This window comes from Dendropsophus ebraccatus, chromosome 6 (genome assembly GCF_027789765.1).
Source record: "Dendropsophus ebraccatus isolate aDenEbr1 chromosome 6, aDenEbr1.pat, whole genome shotgun sequence".
NCBI lineage: Eukaryota > Metazoa > Chordata > Amphibia > Anura > Hylidae > Dendropsophus > Dendropsophus ebraccatus.
In genome coordinates this window covers 20,030,649-20,054,152 of record NC_091459.1, presented here as the reverse complement: position 1 = coordinate 20,054,152, position 23,504 = coordinate 20,030,649, and the positions used below count along the sequence as shown (strand labels likewise).

The following is a 23,504-nucleotide window of genomic DNA, read 5'->3' as shown; positions in this document are numbered from 1 at the left end:
GATAAGGGGTGTAGTAGTAGTACAGGAACAGATGAGGGGTGTAGTAGTAGTACAGGAATAGATGAGGGGTGTAGTAGTAGTACAGGAATAGATGAGGGGTGTAGTAGTAGTACAGGTATAGATGAGGAGTGCAGAAGTAGTACAGGAATAGATGAGGGGTGTAGTAGTAGTACAGGTATAGATGAGGAGTGTAGTAGTAGTACAGGAATAGATGACGGGTGTAGTAGTAGTAGTACAGGTATAGATGAGGAGTGTAGTAGTAGTAGTAGTACAGGAATAGATGAGGGGTGTAGTAGTAGTACAGGTAAAGCTGAGGGGTGTAGTAGTAGTACAGGTATAGATGAGGGGTGCAGTAGTAGTAGAGGTAAAGATGAGGGGTGTAGTAGTAGTACAGGAATAGATGAGGGGTGTAGTAGTAGTACAGGAATAGATGAGGGGTGTAGTAGTAGTACAGGAATAGATGAGGGGTGTAGTAGTAGTACAGGAATAGATGAGGGGTGTAGTAGTAGTACAGGAATAGATGAGGAGTGTTGTAGTAGTACAGGTACAGATGAGGGGTGTAGTAGTAGTACAGGTATAGATGAGGGGTGTAGTAGTAGTACAGGAATAGATGAGGGGTGTAGTAGTAGTACAGGAATAGATGAGGGGTGTAGTAGTAGTACAGGAATAGATGAGGAGTGTTGTAGTAGTACAGGTACAGATGAGGGGTGTAGTAGTAGTACAGGTATAGATGAGGGGTGTAGTAGTAGTACAGGAATAGATGAGGGGTGTAGTAGTAGTACAGGAATAGATGAGGGGTGTAGTAGTAGTACAGGTAAAGATGAGGGGTGTAGTAGTAGTAGAGGTATAGATGAGGGGTGTAGTAGTAGTACAGGTAAATATGAGGGGTGTAGTAGTAGTACAGGAACAGATAAGGGGTGTAGTAGTAGTACAGGAATAGATGAGGGGTGTAGTAGTAGTACAGGTAAAGATGAGGGGTGTAGTAGTAGTACAGGTAAAGATGAGTGTAGTAGTAGTACAGGTAAAGCTGAGGGGTGTAGTAGTAGTAGTAGTACAGGTAAAGCTGAGGGGAGTAGTAGTAGTACAGGAATAGATGAGGGGTGTAGTAGTAGTACAGGTAAAGATGAGGGGTGTAGTAGTACAGGTAAAGCTGAGGGGTGCTGTAGTAGTACAGGTAAAGCTGAGGGGTGCTGTAGTAGTACAGGTAAAGATGAGGGGTGTAGTAGTAGTACAGGTAAAGATGAGGGGTGTAGTAGTAGTACAGGTAAAGCTGAGGGGTGTAGTAGTAGTACAGGTATAGATGAGGGGTGCAGTAGTAGTAGAGGTATAGATGAGGGGTGTTGTAGTAGTACAGGAATAGATGAGGGGTGTAGTAGTAGTAGTACAGAAATAGATGAGGGGTGTAGTAGTAGTACAGGAATAGATGAGGGGTGTAGTAGTAGTACAGGTAAAGATGAGGGGTGTAGTAGTAGTAGTACAGGTAAAGATGAGGGGTGTAGTAGTAGTACAGGTAAAGATGAGGGGTGTTGTAGTAGTACAGGAATAGATGAGGGGTGTAGTAGTAGTACAGGAATAGATGAGGGGTGTAGTAGTAGTACAGGTAAAGATGAGGGGTGTAGTAGTAGTAGTAGTACAGGTAAAGATGAGGGGTGTAGTAGTAGTACAGGTAAAGATGAGGGGTGTAGTAGTAGTACAGGTAAAGATGAGGGGTGTAGTAGTAGTACAGGTAAAGCTGAGGGGTGTAGTAGTAGTAGTACAGGTAAAGATGAGGGGTGCTGTAGTAGTACAGGTAAAGATGAGGGGTGTAGTAGTAGTAGTAGTACAGGTAAAGATGAGGGGTGCTGTAGTAGTACAGGTAAAGATGAGGGGTGTAGTAGTAGTACAGGTAAAGATGAGGGGTGTAGTAGTAGTAGTAGTACAGGTAAAGATGAGGGGTGCTGTAGTAGTACAGGTAAAGATAAGGGGTGTAGTAGTAGTACAGGAACAGATGAGGGGTGTAGTAGTAGTACAGGAATAGATGAGGGGTGTAGTAGTAGTACAGGAACAGATGAGGGGTGTAGTAGTAGTACAGGTAAAGATGAGGGGTGCTGTAGTAGTACAGGTAAAGATGAGGGGTGTAGTAGTAGTAGTAGTACAGGAACAGATGAGGGGCAGGGACATAGCTAGGAGCATGGGGTCCCATGCAGGGGCGTAACTAGAAATGGCTGGGCCCCATATCAAACTTTTGATTGCCCCCCCGACTGACCACTAAACAGTCAAGTGAAGTCATAACTACATAACTTCTAGCTCTGGTCAGGAGTGCTTGCAGTTAAAGGGAGATTTGCAAAACCCAGGAGACCAGCAGGGCCACCCGGTGCTGCAAATGATGACGGCTCAGAGGGCCCAGTGTATTGCAGGAGCAGGCCATGGGGCCCCCTGATGCGGCGGGCCCCATAGCAGCCGCTATGGCTGCTATAGTGGTAGTTACGCCCCTGGTTCCATGAAACCTTGAAAACTTGGTGACTAGGGGGAGCATGGGGCACACTGGGGGGGGGGAGAGGGAGCATGGGGCACACTGGGGGGGAGAGGGAGCATGGGGCACACTGGGGGGAAGAGCATGGGGCACACTGGGGGAGAGCATGGGGCACACTGGGGGGGAGAGGGAGCATGGGGCACACTGGGGGGAGAGGGAGCATGGGGCACACTGGGGGGGAGAGGGAGCATGGGGCACACTGGCGGGGAGAGCATGGGGCACACTGGGGGGAGAGGGAGCTAGGGGCACACTGGGGGGGAGAGCATGGGGCACACTGGGGGGAGAGGGAGCATGGGGCACACTGGGGGGAGAGCATGGGGCACACTGGGGAGAGAGAGCATGGGGCACACTGGGGGGAGAGCATGCAGCACACTGGGGGGGGGAGGGAGCATGGGGAACACTGGGGGGAGAGCATGGGGCCCCCTGGGGGGGAGAATGGGGTACACTGGGGGAGAGCATGGGGCACACTGGGGGGAGAGCATGCGGCACACGGGGGGGGGGGGGGGGGAGCATGGGGCACACTGGGGGGGAGAGCAGGGGGCACACTGGGGGGAGAGGGATCATGGGGCACACTGGGGGGAGAGCATGCAGCACACGGGGGGGGGGAGGGAGCATGGGAAACACTGGGGGGAGAGCATGGGGCACACTGGGGGGGAGAATGGGGTACACTGGGGGAGAGCATGGGGCACACTGGGGGGAGAGCATGCGGCACACGGGGGGGAGGGAGCATGGGGAACACTGGGGGGAGAGCATGGGCACACTGGGGGGGAGAATGGGGCACACTGGGGGGAGAGCATGCGGCACACGGGGGGGAAGGAGCATGGGGAACACTGGGGGGGAGAATGGGGCACACTGGGGGGAGAGCATGCGGCACACGGGGGGAGGGAGCATGGGGAACACTGGGGGGGAGAGGACACCTGGACATGACATCTATAGGTGTTGGACAGATATACTGCTACAGCTATGGCAGGCGTCTACATTAAAGGGGTTATTCAGGATTAGGAAAAAACATAGTGGCTTTCTTCCAAAACCTGTCAAAATGCCAGGCACAAACTAAGAACAAGAGGGGTGCTGTTGTTGGAAGGGAGCGCTATGTTTTCTTAAAGGGGTTGTCCAGAGAAAATCGTTTTCTTTCAAACCAACTGGTTTCAGAAACTTATATAGATTTGTAATTTACTTCTATTAAAAAATCTCAATTCTTCCCATACTTATCAACTGCTGTGTGTCATGAGAAAATGGTGTTGTTAGAGATGAGCGAACCTGGAGCATGCTCGAGTCGATCCGAACCCGAACTTTCGGCATTTGATTAGCGGTGGCTGCTGAAGTTGGATAAAGCCCTAAGGCTATGTGGAAATCATGGATATAGTCATTGGCTGTATCCATGTTTTCCAGACAACCTTAGAGCTTTATCCAAGTTCAGCAGCTCCAGCTAATCAAATGCCGAAAGTTCGGGTTCGGATCGACTAGAACCCGAACCCAGTTCGCTCATCTCTAGTTGTTTTATTTGTCTAACACAGTGCTCTCTGCTGACATCTCTGGCAGGAGAGGTTTTCTATGGGGATTCATAGAAAACCGAGACAGAATCTCTACCAGAGATGTCAGCAGAGAGCACTGTGTTAGGGTGGTATTACACGGAACGATTATCGCTCGAAAAATCGTTAAATCATTCGGATTTGAACGATAATCATTTTGTGTAATAGCAGGCAACGATTAAACGACCAACAAGAAATCGTTGATCGTTTAATAGGATCTGGACCTATTTTTATCGTTTGATCGTTCGCTCATCGTTCGCACATCGTTCCGTGGAATAAGAATTCACAGCTGATACGTACGCAATAGCGACGACTAAACGACCGCAAGAACGATCATAAATAACGATCATCGTTTCGTGTACTTGGGCGAACAATTTCAGGTCGTTTGCCTTAGCGGTCGTTTAAGATCGTTTATCATTAATCGTTAGTCGTCGGAAAATTGCTTGGTGTAATAGTACCCTTAGACTGAAAATAAAACATTTCCTGCATGACATACAGCAGTTGATAAGTATGAGAAGAATTGAGATTTTTTAATATTTTATTAAAATATAACTTTCTGACACCACTTGATTTGAAAGAGATCTTTGAAAAAGATTTTGGCTGGACAACCCCTTTAATGCTGGATAACCCCTTGGGTGACACTAAGGGTGGTATTACACGGAACGATTATCGTTCCAAAAATCATTAAATCGTTCGGGTTTGAACGAAAATCGTTTAGTGTAATAGCAGACGATTAACGATATATCAGTCGTTTAATAGAATTTGGACCTATTTTTATCGCTGATCGTTCGCAAATCGTTCACATGTAATGAGACGTCATTCGGTCATTCCCAGTGGCGACGACAGGACGAACACAATAACGATCATAAGTAACGATTATCATTCCGTGTAATTGGGTGAACAATTTCAGGACATTCGCCATAGCGGTCCTTTGAGATCGTTAATCATTGATCATCAAAAAAACGCTTGGCTCTCCGGCTGTTTGAAAACTACAACTCCCATCATGCCTGGACAGCCAAAGCTTTGGCTGTCCAGGCATGCTGGGAGTTGTAGTTTTGCAACAGCTGGAGAGCCAAGGTTCAGTCCTTGAAATTCCCAACAATGGTCCAGTTTTATCATGCTGCCAGAAACCCACACTGTCTGTTACTTCCCACAGTAAGCAATCCTCTGTGACAGGCGTTGGCTGTTTGGTCTTTTAGGATATGCAGAATGCCCCTTCAAGTCAAATCTTACTCTATCTATGGGTCTTAGAGCATTATTGACTCGGGATATTATGAATGCCAAACAATCTCTCCAAAAAGAAAGATTCCCCATATACAGACAGCTGTTTCAGGGTTGTTGCCCCCTCTTCAGTGCAGAGCAGGGTATTAGCTGACTAGTGAGAGGTCTATTGACATGGGTCCAAGGGGTACTAATTTTCCTTAAAGGGGTAGCTTTTTCTTTCAAATCAACTGGTGTTAGAAAAATAGATAGATTTGTAATTTATTTCTATAAAAAAAAAATCTCAATTCTTCCCATACTTATCAGCTGCTGTATGTTATGCAGGAAATGTTGTTTTATTTTCAGTCTGACACAGTGCTCTCTGCTGACATCTCTGGCCGAAACAGGAACTGTCCAGAGCAGGAGAGGTTTTCTATGGGGATTGATAGAAAACCGAGATAGAGTTCTTGTCTTAGCCAGAGGTGTCAGCAGAGAGCAGTGTGTCAGACTGAAAATAAAACAACACTTCCTGCAGGACATACAGCAGCTGATAAGTATGGAAAGACTTGAAATTTTTTTAATAGAAATAAATTACAAATCTATATAACTTTCTGACATTAGTTGATTTGAAGGAAAAAGATTTTCGCTGAACAACCCCTCTAAGAAAAGTCCATCATAAAGACGTCTGAAGACTTAGGGTATGTTCCCACTATGGAACGCGTGGAAATTTCAAGCGGAGGCCACATGGCAGACTCCGTTTAAAGCAGCTACTAAAGCAATCTAGGAACAAAATAGGTAGAAAAGGAAAAATTGAACGGTTTGCGTTCTCTTTCAAACTATCACCCATGGCAAAGCAAATACGTAAAACCATTTCAAAATATTGGTACCTGTTGAAGGATGATGAATCTCTAGGAGAATGGTCGGTAAAAAAAAAGAAGTTTGTCACCTTCAGACGCAGTACTAGTCTAAAGGATGTTCTGGTACACACAAAAAAGAAAACACAATTTCAGAAAAGAAATACATGGATACATAGTGACCTTAAAGTTAATCATAGATGCAGCTCATGTAAGTGGAGAAAGTTTATTGCCAAGGGCACAATTCCTTCCTGTAATGGGGTACAAATATGTGTAAGGGTAGCTTCACACGTACCGGATCGACAGCAGATTTTATGCTGCGGGTCCTGGTAGTGTGAAGTTGAATGGGTCACATACACGCAGTGGAATTTTCATTCCGCTGCCAGTATGTGACCCGGCCCCTTTAACCCCCCGCTGCCCGCAGCCCCTGGCCCGGAGCATACATTACCTGTTCAGTGCCGCGGCTGTGTGTGAGGCTCCTGGCTTCCCTTGCTCCCCATCAGCCAATCAGTGCATGGCAGCACTGATTGGCTGATGAGGAGAGAGAGGAGCCTCACACACAGCCGCGGCGCCGAGCAGGTAATGTATGCTCCGGGCCAGGGGCTGCGGGCAGCGGGGGGTTAAAGGGGCCGGCTTACATATCTGCAGAGGAATGAAAATTCCGCTGCGGATATATAACCCCATAGACCTTCATACTACATGAATCCGCATGTGTGAAGGCACCCTAAAAGATTTTATCAGCTGTAAACTGATCATGTAGTTTACACGATTTTCTGTGAATGCGCTAGATTCTATGTGAGTCAAACTAAACAAATACTACATATGCCAATAAGAGAACATTTTTATTCCATAAAAACAGGCATTGGTTGTTCCAAGATTTATCCATCCCATAAGAGAAGTACATAATGGGGATACATCAAAGATTTGCTGGCATACAAAGAGTGTTACCTTGCATCGGACAGGATAGACACCGCGCACTGCTCAAAGCCGAAACCAAATGGATTCTACAAACTGAAGCTGAAGGGGCCGGGAGGTCTAAATGATAGGGTGGACTGTAGCTTCTTATTATGAATAATATGAATGCTTGTTACTTTCAGATATTTATAATGAGATGATCACGTTTGTTGTAGTATTTATACAGAGATGACGTAGTTTGGGGGAAGGGTCTGTTGAGGCGCAGTAGCGTGAAACAAGCTTGTAACCTACACCTGTCTGGCGTCCGCCCTGGTCATGTCCATGCATTGATGAAATAAAGGAACCTGCACAAAAATCTATACTGGTAAGTACCACTACTTTATCTTTTTGAGTGTTTTTACCTATAAGGATACATGGACTTAGTGAGCACCCCAGTACATATCATCTAAATGGAACATTAGCGTTCTGCTCTCTCTTATACCTGTAGTGCCGATTGCCGCTTTTTAGTCAATAGACTCCATTTAAGGTTCCTCCTGTCCCATTGACTCAATGATATTTTGAAGCTCAATCAGCCGTCCACCCAAAGAACTGACATGTCAATTATTTGGGCGAAGGGCAGATTGAGCTTCAGAATATCATTGAGTCAATGGGACAGGAGGAACTTCAAGTGGAGTCTGCCACTTGAAATTTCCGTGTGTGTTCCGTAGTGGCCATTGCTGCTCCACTGGGAATTCTAGGAAGAAAGGCTATGCAAAATGGCTCTAAACACCTCTCAGGCAAAGTGATGTCCCTTCAAGTCAAGTCTCACTCTATCTAGGGGCCTTAGAACAACTTAGGATAAGTTTGGTCTAGAAGACCTTGACTTTCTGCATTCCCCCTCCCATCGAACACCTTGGACACTGACATTGGAACACTGACTTGTCACCCAAAACAGTTACACCAAATGACCAGCAGTTGGCGCTTTTGCTGAATTATGGTTCGTGCCATATACGCTGTTCCACATAGATTGTTCCAGCCTACTATAGCTGCCTTGAGTCCATGTCCCCAGATTTTGGCAGTAATGGTGGTTTCCCCTCTGCGACAGTAGAGAATTTCTTGGACGCTGAACGAAAGTAACAGAGACTGCACATATAAAGGTATGAAGTGTCAGCAGGAGCAGGAAGTTACTGTCTAGACACCCCCTCTAAAGTAAAGGGGTCTACCCACCTAAAAACAACTTGAATAAAAAAAGCGAAGACATTCCTCACATTTTTGTAGATATTTTATATATCTTGGAACACCAATGAAGATGCAACACTGTGATACAATGTAGGGTGGTCAGTGTACAGCATGTAAAACAGTGTATATTTGGTGTCCCCTTAAAAGAACTCAACACACAGACAGAAATGTCTAAACTTATGGCAATAAAAGGGAGAACACCGCCCAATAAAAATGGATAAATTGTGCCCAAAGTGTCAGAATTTTGTTCGTCCACCAATAGGGTCGTGCACACTAAGCAAAAGAGGTGGAATTTATAAGCGGAATCCGCTCGAAATTCTGGCAGTCCTATTGCTTCAGTGTGATTTCTCGTGCACCTCCGCTGTCCGCTCAAAGAATGAATATGTTCGTTCCCTGAGCAGAGAGCGGAGGCGCACAAGAAATCCCACTGGAGCAATAGGTCAGACAGAGTTTCAAGCGGAATCCCTCAAGAGGACTTTGCTTGTAAAGTCTGCCTCCTTCGCTCAGTGTGCATGGGCCAGGCCCTTAATTTCCAGCACTGCCATAACTTTTTTGGGCATGGAGTTCACTAGAGCTTCACAGGTTGGCACTGGAATCCTCTCCCACCCCTCCATAGTGCTGGTGGATGTCTATCTTCTATTAGAGGATGCACCACAGATGCTCAATAGGCCTTAGGTCTGCAGTCATGCTTGGCCAGTCCAGCACCTTTACCCTCCATTTCTTTAGCAAGGCAGTGATGGTCTTGGAGTTGTGTTTGGAGTGGTTATCATGTTAGAATACTGCACTGCGGAACGGTTTATGAAAGGAGGAATCTTGCTCTGCTTCAGTATGTATCATGGCATTCATGGTTCCCTCAGTGAACTGTAGCTCCCCACAGCCGGCAGCAGTCATGCAGCCCCGAACCATAGCTTTCCCATCACCATGCCTGACTGTAGGCAAGACACACTTGTCTTTGTACTTCTCACCTGGTTGCCGCCACACATTGACACCATCTGAACCAAATAAGTTTATCTTGGTCTCATCGGACCACAGAATAGTTCCAGTAATCCATGTCCATACTGTGCCTGTCTTCAGACTTTCTTGTGCATCATCTTTAGAAGAGACTTCCGTCTGGGATGATGGGGTGATAGCCATACAGACCAATTTGATGCAGTGTGCAGTGTATGGTCTAAGCAATGACAGGGTGACCCCACCCCCACCCCTTTAGCCTCTGGATATGACACCGAGCACATGCACTCAACCTCTTTGGTCAACCATGGCGAGACCTGTTCTATATGGAACCGGTCTTGTCCACTGGGGTGCTAGCTATCTTCTTATAGCCTAGCCCATCTTTATATAGAGGAACAACTTTTTTTTTTTAGATCTTGAGAGTTCTTCGCCATGAGGTGCCATGTTGGACCTGCAGTCACCAGTATGAGAGTGTTATGCTGCGTTTACACAAAGCGATAATTCGCCCAATCGGTCGTTTAACGATTTTAAAGCAACAATTTGGTTTTTATAACGATCGGCATTTAGATGAATAAATTGTTAAAAAATTGTTAGTAAATTTGTAAGAAAATTCTTTATTGCCATCTTTTACATAGGGCGAATCTTTGAAAGACTGTCTACACGAAGCGATCTGTGAATTTTTAGCAAACGACGATTTAAGAACATGTTGTAAGATCAAAATGAACAATGTCTCGCTAGTCGCTTGATCGTTTGCTGTGTTTACACGAAACGATTATCGCTCAAATGCGATCGTTATCACGAAAATTCAAACGATAATCATTCCGTGTAAACGCAGCACTAGAATGATAACAGCAAACATATCACACCTGCTTCCCAATTACATCTGAGACCTTGTTAGGGTGCCTTTACACAGAGATTTATCGTGCAGATTTTTGAAGCTAAAGCCATAAATGTATTTGAAAAGAGGAGAAATCTCAGTCTTTCCTTTATGACTTGAAGGTCATAAATCTCTCTGTGTAAAGGCCACCTAACAATAACAAGTGACATGATCAGCAGGTTGCCTCCACTCTTTTGACTGCTCCTTGGTTTCAGGGTCATACAAATAAATCCAGGTCTCACTCATAGTGACCAGTCGATCCAGGAAGTTATTATCAGTCCGGAAACACTGTTTTCACACACATGCTTCTCTGTTCTGCTGTCAGACATTTGGGGACCCACTTTGCAGATAGCTTCTCCATGTACAAATCTTCATGGATAATGACTAGAGATGAGCGAACCTGGAGCATGCTCGAGTCGATCTGATCTCGAACTTTCGGCATTTGATTAGCGGTGGCTGCTGAACTTGGATAAAGCCTTAAGGCTATGTGGAAATCATGGATATAGTCATTGGCTGTATCCATATTTTCCAGACAACCTTAGAGCTTTATCCAAGTTCAGCAGCCCCAGCTAATCAAATACCGAACGTTCGGGTTCGGATCGAACCCAGTTCGCTCATCTCTAATAATGACACAAACACGTTCATGAGAAATCCCCATGAGGTCTGCTATTCCTTCAGCTGAATTTTGCTGATTCTCCAGTATGAGGTTGTGCACAGCATCGACGATCTACGAAACAACAACCACCCTTGGGCGTCCAGGACATTGCTCATCATTGGTGCTGAAGCGGCCAGTTTTAAATTTGGCAACCCAGCTCTTATCTGTAGAATATGAAGAGCATTGATCCCCCAATGTCTGTGACATATCACCATGAATATCCTTTGCAAACTTTCCTTGCAGAAACATAATTATCTCTCATTTGTATTCATTTGCTGTGAATATCACCTTAGACTCCGCCATTTTGTTTTCCTGCACGCCTAGATCACTGTTGCCATAAGCTACATACACAAAATTTGGAAAACATATATTAGACACATGAGGCTTTCATGTGATGTAACATTTGTTGTCATAGAAACAAAAAAGGAACACAAACCCAAAGACTTACCAGCAGCCCCTTGTGTGTATAAATATATATATTTTATTTATTTTTACAAAGTTTTGTAAAGTTAAGCTATAGTAGTTAAGAAATGCAGAAATGCAAATTAAAACTTTTTTTTCCCCCCAGAATACCCCTTCAATATCAGATCAGTGCTGGGTGTTAAACAGCAGGCTGAAGGGCTGCATCTTCTAAATTTTTTTCTGGGGACAACTCTTTAAAGGGGTGCTCCAGCGTGGGGGCACTTTTTTGGGGGGACCGGGGAGGAGGTGGCTGAAATAAAAGACGTCCACTTACCTCCCCGGTTCCAGCGGCGGGTCCCACATTCCCGGCCGCTTCCGGGTGTCTGACGCGGGCCCGAGACGTGATGTCTCAGGTCCGCTCAGCCACTCAGTGAAGGAGGCGGGATCCGTTTGAAGTCCGCTCGGATCCCGCCTCCTTCACGTCTCGGGCGGCGTCAGGCACCCGGAAGCGGCCAGGAACCGGGGACCGGAGCGCCGTGATGCGGGACCCGCCGCTGGAACCGGGGAGGTAAGTGGACGTCTTTTATTTCAGCCACCTCCTCCCCGGTCCCCAAAAAAAAGTGCCCCCACGCTGAAGCACCCCTTTAAATGCTGGCAAGATGGCTGTTACTGCAGATGTCTGCAGCTAGGTCCTTTTGAAGGAAACAACTGGGTTACAAAACCAAACACAACTTGCTCCAAATGTATTGAGTTCTCTCTGGTAAACAATAAAGCTGTGACACTTGACAGTGCTCCTAGCCCTTTAAATCGGCTGATTAGTGGGGTCCTACCATCGGATTTTGGTTGCCTATCCTAAGAATCAGCCATTGATATTAAAGGGGTTATCCAGCGCTACAAAAACATGGCTACTTTTCCCCCTCTCTTGTCTCCAGTTCAGGTGTGGTTTGCAATTAAGCTACATTTACTTCAATGGAACTGAGTTCCAAACCCCACCCAATCTGGAGACATGAGAGGGGGAAAAGTGGCCATGTTTTTGTAGCGCTGGATAACCCCTTTAAAGTCCTGTTAACCCCTTTAGAAATAGTCACTGGCCTTGTATTCATAAATAACTTCCCAATCTATCTTACCATTCTCCTCCCACACTGCCTCTCCTCCCACACATCACTGTCACTTTGTCATGTCATCCTCAACCTGTTTTTCTCCACCTGCTAACAGATGATTCATTCATTATATCATAAATTAGGCAGTTTGCTTATTCTTTATTTTCACAGGTTTTGGAAGGAGGAAGCTTCCTACTCCCACAGTATTTCACAGTGAAACCACAGGCAAATACCCAAACAATATAAATGAGATGTGCTGGAATCAGGAGAGGGTACAACCTTCTATTTCAGTTTCCTCTATGAAGTGTTCTCCTGTCTGCAGAACCATTTGGGTTATAGAATAGACACTTTTGCATATAACAGAATATTTCATGAGCAGAGATTTCTATAAATACTGATGAGGTGTAAATAAAGGTTATACTTGATTCTGAAACAAGTCTCAGATGCATCATTTTGTTTCACAGTAGGACCCCTTTAATTGTACTGTTCGGCCTGGAACCTTTTTAATGCTCAGTCCAGGCTACAGGTAACATAACAGGTATACTTGCTTCCCCACCACTGCCAGTTTCCTGACTGCCCAGTCTCCACCAAGATCATCTTAATTACTACTTCAACTAACGTGTCGTGCAGACAGAAGATTTCCATTCAGCATAGACAAAATTCTCTAACCTAGACTGCTTGCATTTGTAGTGGGAAGAACTTGAGATTGATGCCAGTTTACCCCTCTGCAGAGATATTTCTGACTTCCCCACAAAATAGAGAGAATTCTGAGCTGCAAAAGAAATTTTTGTCTTTTTGTCAACAGACTTGTATCCCAAGAAGACTGTACAGAGCCTACATGAGCCTGACTCTAAAGGCCCTATTACAATGAATGATTATCGTAATAGAAGGCAACGATCAGCCGTCATGAACGATGTCGGCTAATCGTTTCTGTCTTTGTTTTTCAACATGTTGAAAGACAAACGACAATGATAGCAGCGATCTGCCGTCGCTCTGTGGAACAGGAGCAGCAGCAGCAGACCGCCGCTATCCTCTATGGCAGCCCGATCTAGCCATCACCCGGGCAGCACCCCGCTCGCTGCCACCTCATGTAATAACAGCGGCAGTAAGCGGGGAACGAGGAGCAAAGGAGTACTGACAGCGCTCGTTTGCCCCTTACAGTCGCCCCGTGTAATAGGGGCTTAAGCTACCACCTCAATACAAGATGTCATAAGGCCCAAAATTTTCATAGATCGTCTTATCGAAGCTTCTATTTTCTGGTCTGTTTTCTTTTGATCTGAGTGGTTGGGTTTTAACCTAATTTCTGGAAATTTATAAACCACCCCAGATCCTGAAAGATGTCTAGAACCCTGCAAGGATGTTACTGCATTATCAGATTCAAACCTGCAACTAGAAGGAAACTGTCTAAATATGAAAACATCATTACTCCCAGACTTCTCAGATGTACAACCATTATTATGACTACGTTTGTAAATATTCAGGTAACAGAAGATATACCAAAAGGGAGACACTGGGACTTGAATCGAAGAATGTATCCCTTTGGCTCTAGGGCAAACCTTAAACGACTCTGTACCCACAATCTGTCCCCCCCAAACCACTTGTACCATCAGATAGCTGCTTTTAATCCAAGATCTGTCCTGGGGTCCATTCAGCAGGGGATGCAGTTATTGTCATAAAAACAACTTTTAATCCTGCAGCTCTGTGTCTAACGGCTGGGGCTTACATTTGTATAAGCATTAGGCTGGCACCACCTCCATGTCCTTCCTCCCCACCCTTCTCATTATTAGGAATGATCCAGGAACATTTACTGCTGTTTGAGTTTTGCACAGGTGTATTAACGATCCAGCCCATGTGCCGGGCTGCCACAGGTGGGGAATAGGAAGCAATCTGCCTGGAGCATTCCTAATGATGAGGAGGGTGGGGAGGAAGGACGGAGAGGTGGTGCCAGCCTAATGCGGCGAACAGCTCCGTCTGTTTCGAATGCCGGCCGCCCTCTGCAGCGTCATCCGATGCTCAGCCGCGATTGGCTGAGCATAACTGTGCTCAGCCAATCGCGACTGAGCAGCTGATGACGCGGCCGCGTCATCAGCCGCTCAGCCGTGATTGGCTGAGCATAACTGCGCGGCGGAGGGGGGACGGGCGGCAGCGACTCGGCCGTCCGTCCGAAGATGACGTTTGGCACAAAATGGCGGACAGCCCTCGACACGGATCAGGTAATGTATAATGCACCAACACTTCCGGGTACACGTGCGGGGGTGGTGGGACACGGGGAAGGGGGCGATTCACAGACATAACATACATTACAAAGTTGTATAACTTTGTAATGTGTGTTATTCTGTGAATAATTTTTTAGCGCCGCACTACCCCTTTAAAAGCAGCTATCCGAAGGTACAAGTGGTTTGGGAGGTCAGATTGTGGGTACAGAGTCGCTTTAAAGGGGTAGTGTGGCGTTTAACATTTATTTACTAAATAACACACATTACAAAGTTATACAACTTTGTAATGTGTGTTATTTAAATGAATGGCCCCCTGGAAAAACACGGACACAGCCATAGACCCGCTCAGCCAGTCAGGACTCATTCCGCTGAGGTGTCAGCCAAGAGACCCATAGCCATCTTTATCCCCTTAAGGACACAGTGCATTTCGGCCTTGTGGACATGGCCGATTTTAATTTTTGCATTTTCACTTTTTCTTCCTTGCTTCTAAGAGCCATGGCTCTGCAGTTGATCGGACAAATGACTGTGAGATAGCCTTTCAGGCGCTGAAGATTGCTTTATCCAGCTTCCCTGTATTACAAGCAGTCATTTATAGTATAGACCAGTGCTTCCCAACCTTTTCCACCTCGGGGCACCTCTTGGAAAAACTTTTTTCATCGGGGCACCCCTACTAAATAATGTTCTACAAAATAAGAAAACCGTCATACAGTGACTCACAGGTGACGTCTTCTTTGATCTGAGGAGTCACTTTCCCTTTCCCTCTCCATCCGCCATGATGATTTCTTCCAGCTACTTTTCATCTCTTCAGAACCTGCGAGACAAACAATTTAGGCTCCACACATTTCTAGCAACTTCCTATCCTTTCTCCCTCCTGTAGGCTCCCATAGTAACTGCGCTGTTTGGTGTTATGTGCAGTAAAGCGAGAAGGAATGTGGGATGCCCCCTGTATGTAGGATCCCCTGCTGTGCCCCCATGAACTAATAATGCCCCCAGAGGTGCCCCCATGAACTAATAATGCCCCCAGAGGTGCCCCCATATACTAATAATGCCCCCAGAGGTGGCCCCCATGAACTAATAATGCCCCAGAGGTGCCCCCATATACTAATAATGCCCCCAGAGGTGCCCCCATGAGCTAATGGTTCCCCCAGAGGTGCCCCCATATACTAATAATGCCCCCAGAGGTGCCCCCATATACTAATAATGCCCCCAGAGGTGCCCCCATATACTTATAATGCCCCCAGAGGTGCCCCCCATGAACTAATATGCCCCCAGAGGTGCCCCCATATACTAATAATGCCCCCAGAGGTGCCCCCATGAACTAATAATGCCCCCATGAACTAATAATGCCCCAGGGGTGCCCCCATATACTAATAATGCCCCCAGAGGTGCCCCCATATACTAATAATGCCCCCAGAGGTGCCCCCATATACTGCCCCATATACTAATAATGCCCCCAGAGGTGCCCCCATGAGCTAATAATGCCCCCAGAGGTGCCCCCATATACTAATAATGCCCCCAGAGGTGCCCCCATATACTGCCCCATATACTAATAATGCCCCCAGAGGTGCCCCCATGAGCTAATAATGCCCCCAGAGGTGCCCCCATATACTAATAATGCCCCCAGAGGTGCCCCCATATACTAATAATGCCCCCAGAGGTGCCCCCCATGAACTAATAATGCCCCCTGCTCTGCCCCTAAAAAAAACCAAACATCCTACTCACCTAATCCACGCTGTGGCTGCAGGCAGAAGCTCTCCTCCTCTTCTGGCTCCATCTTGCGAGCCGCGGGGACAGGACTTCCGGCAGGCGTGATGACGTCACATCATCACGCCTGCCGGAGAGGTCACGTCCCGGCCTCCCATAGGCTGCTGGCATGAAGTGCCGGCAGCCTATGGGAGTGAATATAGGAGCAGGATGCTGAGACTTACTGCTCCTATATTCTGCTTACTTTAATGTTCCGCCCGCTCATAGTGCGGGCGGAACATGAGAGTGATCCGTGCATCCCGAGAAGCTGCGCGGCCGCAGCTTCTCAGGATGCTTAAAGAGACAGCGCACATTTCCCACCGGGATCCTGCGGCACCCCTGGCGGGTTCTCCCGGCCCACCAGTGTGCCGCGGCACCCCGGTTGGGAAACGCTGGTATAGACCAACACCAGTGATTTTGGTCTAGGTGCAGTGCTTAGCCAGGTTGACTTTACGGGACAGGAACACCCTTCTTTGTATATGAGCAAGAAGCTCCTGCCGAGGCAGAAGGAATGCCTGTCAATTGTATGGGCCCTGCAACATCTACAGCCCTATCTATATGGGAACTGCTTCACTGTGGAGACAGACCTCAACCCCCTTATTTACACAAAGTAACAAGGATAAATGGGAGGTTGCTACCTTGGAGCCTGCAGACTCTACATGCAGATAACTGTTCAGACTGCACAGAGGAATGTGCGCACAGGGACGGAATCCGCCCAGATTACGTAGTTATCTGAGCTCAGCACAGAACAGTAGAGCACAGGGCAGCAGCCATGATGCCAGTCCTAGTGCTGCTGGAGTAGAAGACCAATCACAGTGAAGGAGCCCACCCACAGAGGAAACTAGGAAGTAAAGCAATTGTCACAAGGCACAAGGCAAAAAGGAGAAATGGGAATAACCCTTTTAAGGGTGCCTTCACACCTACCGACTCGCAGCGTTAATAACGCTGCGAGTCGGCTAGGTCCTGGCAGATGACTGTCATTACATACACGCAGTGGTCTGAACGACCGCTGCATGTATGCAAACCTGCCTGCCGCTTAACCCCTTCTGATGCCACCCGCCTCCCGCTCCAGCTCTGTATACATTACCTGTCCTCGCTCCACGGGGTCCGGCGTCCTGCTCTCCCGCCCGGCCAATCAGTGGCTGCGGCTGGGCAACACACTGGTTGGCTGGGCGCGAAAGTAGGACGCCGGGACCCCGTGCAGCGAGGAGGTAATGTATACAGAGCGGAGCAGGAAGCGGCTGGCCGGCATCAAAAGGGGTTAAGTGGCCGGCAGATTTACATACACGCAGCGGTCTGAACGACCGCTGCGTGTATGTAAATCTGCCAATGACAGTGATCTGCCAGGACCTAGCCGCCTCGCAGCGTTATTAACACTGCGAGTCGGTAGGTGTGAAGGCACCCTAAGGCGAACTGCAGGTAGAGGTAAAAAAAAACAAAAAACTAGCTGCAGAAGCATATAGCATTACTTACCTGTCTGACCCAGTTTTGAAACTACCAAAAATCCATTTGTTTGGGGGTGTGGCTGTACTTCCTGGTTGAGCAGTTGTACTCAGTACTACAGGTTCCAGAATGCAATGCTTTCCCTCAGCGGTTTATCACAGTCCTCCACCCTGCCCATTCCCCACCCAAATCTGTTGCAGAACATCTAGGTCGTGTTCACACATTGCAGTTTCATTGTGTTACTGAATTATTTGCAGTACCTTATCATTTCATTGTGGTCCCACACAGCACGCTGTATTCTCTACCTGTAACACCACACAGCACGCTGTATTCTCTACCTGTAACACCACACAGCACACTGTATTCTCTACCTGTAACACCACACAGCACGCTGTATTCTCTACCTGTAACACCACACAGCACACTGTATTCTCTACCTGTAACACCACACAGCACACTGTATTCTCTACCTGTAACACCACACAGCACGCTGTATTCTCTACCTGTAACACCACACAGCACGCTGTATTCTCTACCTGTAACACCACACAGCACGCTGTATTCTCTACCTGTAACACCACACAGCACACTGTATTCTCTACCTGTAACACCACACAGCACGCTGAATTCTCTACCTGTAACACCACACAGCACGCTGTATTCTCTACCTGTAATACCACACAGCACGCTGTATTCTCTACCTGTAACACCACACAGCACACTGTATTCTCTACCTGTAACACCACACTGTATTCTCTACCTGTAACACCACACAGCATGCTGTATTCTCTACCTGTAACACCACACAGCACGCTGTATTCTCTACCTGTAATACCACACGGCACACTGTATTCTCTACCTGTAACACCACACTGTATTCTCTACCTGTAACACCACACTGTATTCTCTACCAGTAACACCACACAGCACGCTGTATTGTCTACCTGTAACAGCACTGTATTCTCTACCAGTAACACCACACAGCACGCTGTATTCTCTACCTGTAACATCACACAGCACGCTTTATTCTCTACCTGTAACACCACACAGCACGCTGTATTCTCGACCTGTAACACTACACAGCACGCCACGCTGTATTCTCTACCAGTAACACCACACAGCACGCTGTATTCTCGACCTGTAACACCACACAGCGATGTATTCTACCTGTAACACCACACAGCACGCTGTATTCTCTACCTGTAACACCACACAGCACGCTGTATTCTCTACCTGTAACACCACACAGCACGCTGTATTCTCTACCTGTAACACCACTCTGTATTCTCTACCTGTAACACCACACAGCACGCTGTATTCTCTACCTGTAACACCACACAGCGCTGTATTCTCTACCTATAACACCACACAGCACGCTGTATTCTCTACCTGTAACACCACACAGCACACTGTATTCTCTACCTGTAACACCACACAGCGCTGTATTCTCTACCTATAACACCACACAGCACACTGTATTCTCTACCTGTAACACCACACAGCACTCTGTATTCTCTACCTGTAACACCACACAGCACGCTGTATTCTCTACCTATAACACCACACAGCTCGCTGTATTCTCTACCTGTAACACCACACAGCACTGTATTCTCTACCTGTAACACCACACAGCACGCTGTATTCTCTACCTGTAACACCACAGAGCACGCTGTATTCCCTTCCTGTACCACACAGCACTCTGTATTCTCTACCCGTAACACCATACAGCGCTGTATTCTCTACCTGTAACACCACACTGCGCTGTATTCTCTACCTGTAACAGCACGCTGTATTCTCTACCTGTAAGGGTACGTGCACACTGGGGAATGGCGATGGATAACCCGTCGCACATTCCGCAACTCGCACCCGCCAGCGGACTGAGGCGGGCGCGCATCTCCGCCCGTGTCATAGACTCTATTCTATGCACAGGCGGATTCCGCCCAAAGAATGAACCTGCAGCTTATACACCGAGCTAGGCTACTCCCTGCGCATGCGTGGTTCACAGTGCATCCCTGGGTGAGAAGAACCTCTCCTCAGCAGCCTTTTTTGGGCTTGGATGGCAGATCCACAGACAAACACAAATACAGCTACAATATCTGCGCCGTCTGGGGCCCAGGAAAGGTGCAAAGGAGAGTTTCTTCTTAGGCGCACTGTGAACTCCATTTCTATGCATGAGCTCTTCCTGCACATGCATGTCAACAAGTGGCATAATTATGCAAATATAAGTATACATAGTAGGCGGTGGACAGGCCGAAGGGGGTGCTATGTGAGGTAGAGCAACGCCCCAAGTGCTCCTACAGACCTGATAAGCATAATTGCTCCTATCAAATAGCTCCAAATCGGTAGGACCTACGGAAAACAGATCAGCGCTGCTAATGCTGCTATTACTCGGAACGATTATCATTAGAATTTTCACAATAACGATCGCATTTGAACGATAATCGTTCTGTGTAAACGCAGCAAACAATCGAGTGACAAATCGTTCATTTTGATCTTTCAACATGATCTTTCATCAACGTTCGCTTAAAAACTCGCAGATCGCTTCGTGTAAACAGTCCTTCAAAAATTCACCCTATGTGAAAGACGGGCTTAAGTGATCTTAACCCCTTAAAGACAGAGCCAATTTCGATTTTTGCGTTTTAGTTTTTTCCTCCTTGTGCTTAAAAGGCTATAGCACTTGCATTTTTCCACCTAGAGACCCACATGAGCCCTTATTTTTTGCGTCACTAATTGTACTTTGCAATGACAGGCTGAATTTTTGCATAAAGTACACTGCGAAACCAGGAAAAAATTCAAAGTGTGGTGAAATTGAAAAAAAAAAAACGCATTTTGTTTATTTGGGGGAACTGTGTTTTTACGCCATTCGCCCTGGGGTAAAACTGACTTGTTATGCATGTTCCTCAAGTCGTTACGATTGCAACGATATATAACATGTATAACTTATATTGTATCTGATCGCCTGTAAAAAATTCAAACCATTGTCAACAAATATATGTCACTTAAAATCGCTCCATTCCCAGGCTTATAGCGCTTTTATCCTTTGTTCTAAGGGGCTGTGTGAGGTGTCATTTTTTGCGCCATGATGCGTTCTTTCTATCGGTACCTTGATTGCGCATATACGACTTTTTGATCGCTTTTTATTACAATTTTTCTGGATTTGATGCGACCAAAAATGCGCAATTTTGCACTTTGGGATTTTTTTTGCGCTGACGCCGTTTACCGTGTGAGATCGGGAATGTGATTAACAGTTCGGGCGATTACGCACGCGGTGATAGCAAACATGTTTATTTATTTATTTACTTTTATTTATAACCTGGGAAAAGGGGGGTGATTCAGACTTTTATTAGGGGAGGGGGCTTTTTATTAATAATGACATTTTTTTTTTTTTAACTTTTACACATATACTAGAAGCCCCCCTGGGGGACTTCTAGTATATACACTTTGATCTCTCATAGAGATCTCTGCAGCATAGATATGCTGCAGAGATCCATGAGATCGGCACTCGTTTACTTCCGCTGCTGCAGCCGGAAGTAAACGAGAGCAGAGCCGGGGACGGCGCCATCTTGGAGAGGTCCCCGGCTGGCTTCAGAAACGGAGATCGCTCCTCCGGAATAACATCCCGGGGGAGCGATCTCCTCCACTAGACACCAGGGATGACGCTGCGTCCGGTAATCAGATGCAGCTGTCATGTTTGACAGCTGCATCTGATTACTGTATTAGCGGGCACGGCGATCGGACCGTGCCCGCTAATACCTGCGGTCCTGGGGCCGTCGCCGCACGGCCCCGCTCTGAACTCCCTTACCGGCAATAGGGCGAAAATATACGGTTAAAAACGATCGTTCTTACGATTTTTCTTACAAATTTTCAAACTATTTATTCGTCTAAACGCTGATCGTTATAAAAACCAAATCGTTGCTTCAAAGTCGTTTAACGATCGATTGGGCGAATCATTACTTCGTGTAAACGCAGCATTACAGGAGGTACAGGGCTCTTTACACGACCCTGCTGCTGGGACCTGGGCTATGATACGCTGCACTTTCCTCACACAATGGGTGGATCCACAGTTCTGCCTCTCCACACACTGATCGCACACGGGCACCTCACAAGCTTTTCAGTGCCCTGGTAGGAGTCCCTACACGGTATTCAAAGGGAATTACAATATTCTCCATATTGTAATATTCCAAAGCCGGCGGTAACTGATCCCTCTCGCCCGTTCCCAGCACAGGACGCTCCAACCTTCCCCACACACCTCCCCCTCACACCTCCCGCCTTCGCTGAGGTGATCTAGTGGGCGGGATCTCAGAGAGCTGATCAGGCCGTCACGTGACAGTGACACTTGTGGTCTCGTGATGTGAGTAACTGTACATACAGCCGCGGGCGTGCAGTCAGTTATCAGTCAGTGGTGGGCGGGAGCGGAGCGCTGGCAGGTGAGTCTTGTAGACCACTCTGTATTATACTGTACATGACTGCAGCACCAGCCTCAGTTTACCACTGTCGCAAAGCGTCTGCGATAGTCAGTAAGGCTCAGTTCACATCTAGTTTCTGTGATACAGGAAGTGTATGTATGTGGGATTGTAGATACAATGTCCTTTGGAGCCCATTGCAGCCAATCACAGCTCAGTGTTCAAAACATGAGCTCTAGTAAGATGAAAGCTGGGCTGTGATTGGTTGCCATGGGGCCAGACTGCTTGTTACCCACCTCCACCACGTTTTATAGGTCAAAAAGGTATTTTAAGATATTCTGTAGCATTGGTACAGCATGGCTCTGCACACCATGAGGAAGGCTGTAGGGATGCTGAAGGCTGGGTATACGGACAATGGCGGCTGTGCCAGCACACATGGCGTCATTTGGTGCAGGTGTACTTACCAGCCACGCTGCTTACGATCTGGTATTTGGCTCTCCGATCCTCGCAATGGCTGTAACTTCAGGCCCCACCTGCTTGGGCTGTCAATCATTCTGGAGGAGATAGGACCTAACGTTATCGCAGCAGCTAGAGGACCGAAGAACCAGATGCCGGATCACAAGCAGCGTGGCTGGTAAGTATAGACTGCTGCTTGTGGAAACTGACAGCATGGTGATATACATATGTCTGCTGTCAGTTTCCCTTTATGTTTCTTAGCCACACAAATCTCTGTTTACACAGGGAGATGTGCAGCTGATAAAGACAGCTGATAATTACGCATTTGCCCAGTTTTTGGCTTTATAGCGATGCACCAGGCCGATAATCTGCCAGTGTAAGGGTCCATTTACACAGAAAGATTATTTTACAGATTATCTGCTGAAGATTTGAAGCCAAAGCCAGAAACAGACTATAAACAGAGATCAGGTCATAAAGGAAAGCCTCAGATTTCTCCTCTTTTGAAATCCATTCCTGGCTCAAATCTTTGTCCTGCTGCGGCACTTCTGATCCTCCTCTGACCGCATCGGCCACCACTTCCGAGACAGACTTATCTGGATAGTGACAGCCCACTCAGCCAATTACTGACAGAGATCGGACTGCGCCATTGCCAGGGATCACCACTTCAGAAATCGCCCACTTGTGTGCATCAAAGTTTTTTTCACATGATTTGAAAGTGCTTTCTCCGCTATCTTTGGTGCCGGTTTAGCTTGAGAACCTGGGTCTGGTTTTTGGTGAGATGTGCACTCCATATATATCTACTTACCTGCATACGGTGCTGCTGCTCGGATTTTTCTTTGTGGAGCCCATTCATTCAATCTCTGACTGAGATGGGACTGCGCCGTGGCCAGTGATTGGCTGAGCGGGCTGTCACTGCCGAGATCCTGTCATTGGGGGAATCTGTAAATGCCTCAGGAGGACACCAGGGGAGAGTGGAGAGATAAGGATAAGAGGTTTATTTTTTATATAAGGGCAGCCACATATAAAAAGT

General features: G+C 46.9%; 1 protein-coding gene across 2 annotated transcripts in view; it reads left to right on the top strand.

Annotated features, from left to right (window-relative positions):
- The first annotated feature begins 21,935 nt into the window (after positions 1-21,935).
- ASRGL1 (asparaginase and isoaspartyl peptidase 1) overlaps positions 21,936-23,504 on the top strand; it is a 32,089-nt gene continuing 30,520 nt past the window's right edge. The window contains exon 1 of one of the 2 annotated variants that reach the window (XM_069973488.1): positions 21,936-21,966. The gene's annotated coding sequence lies outside the window, so the exon portion shown is untranslated. Of the gene's footprint in view, positions 22,043-23,504 lie in introns of both variants that reach the window. The other variant, XM_069973487.1, reaches the window with a different exon arrangement.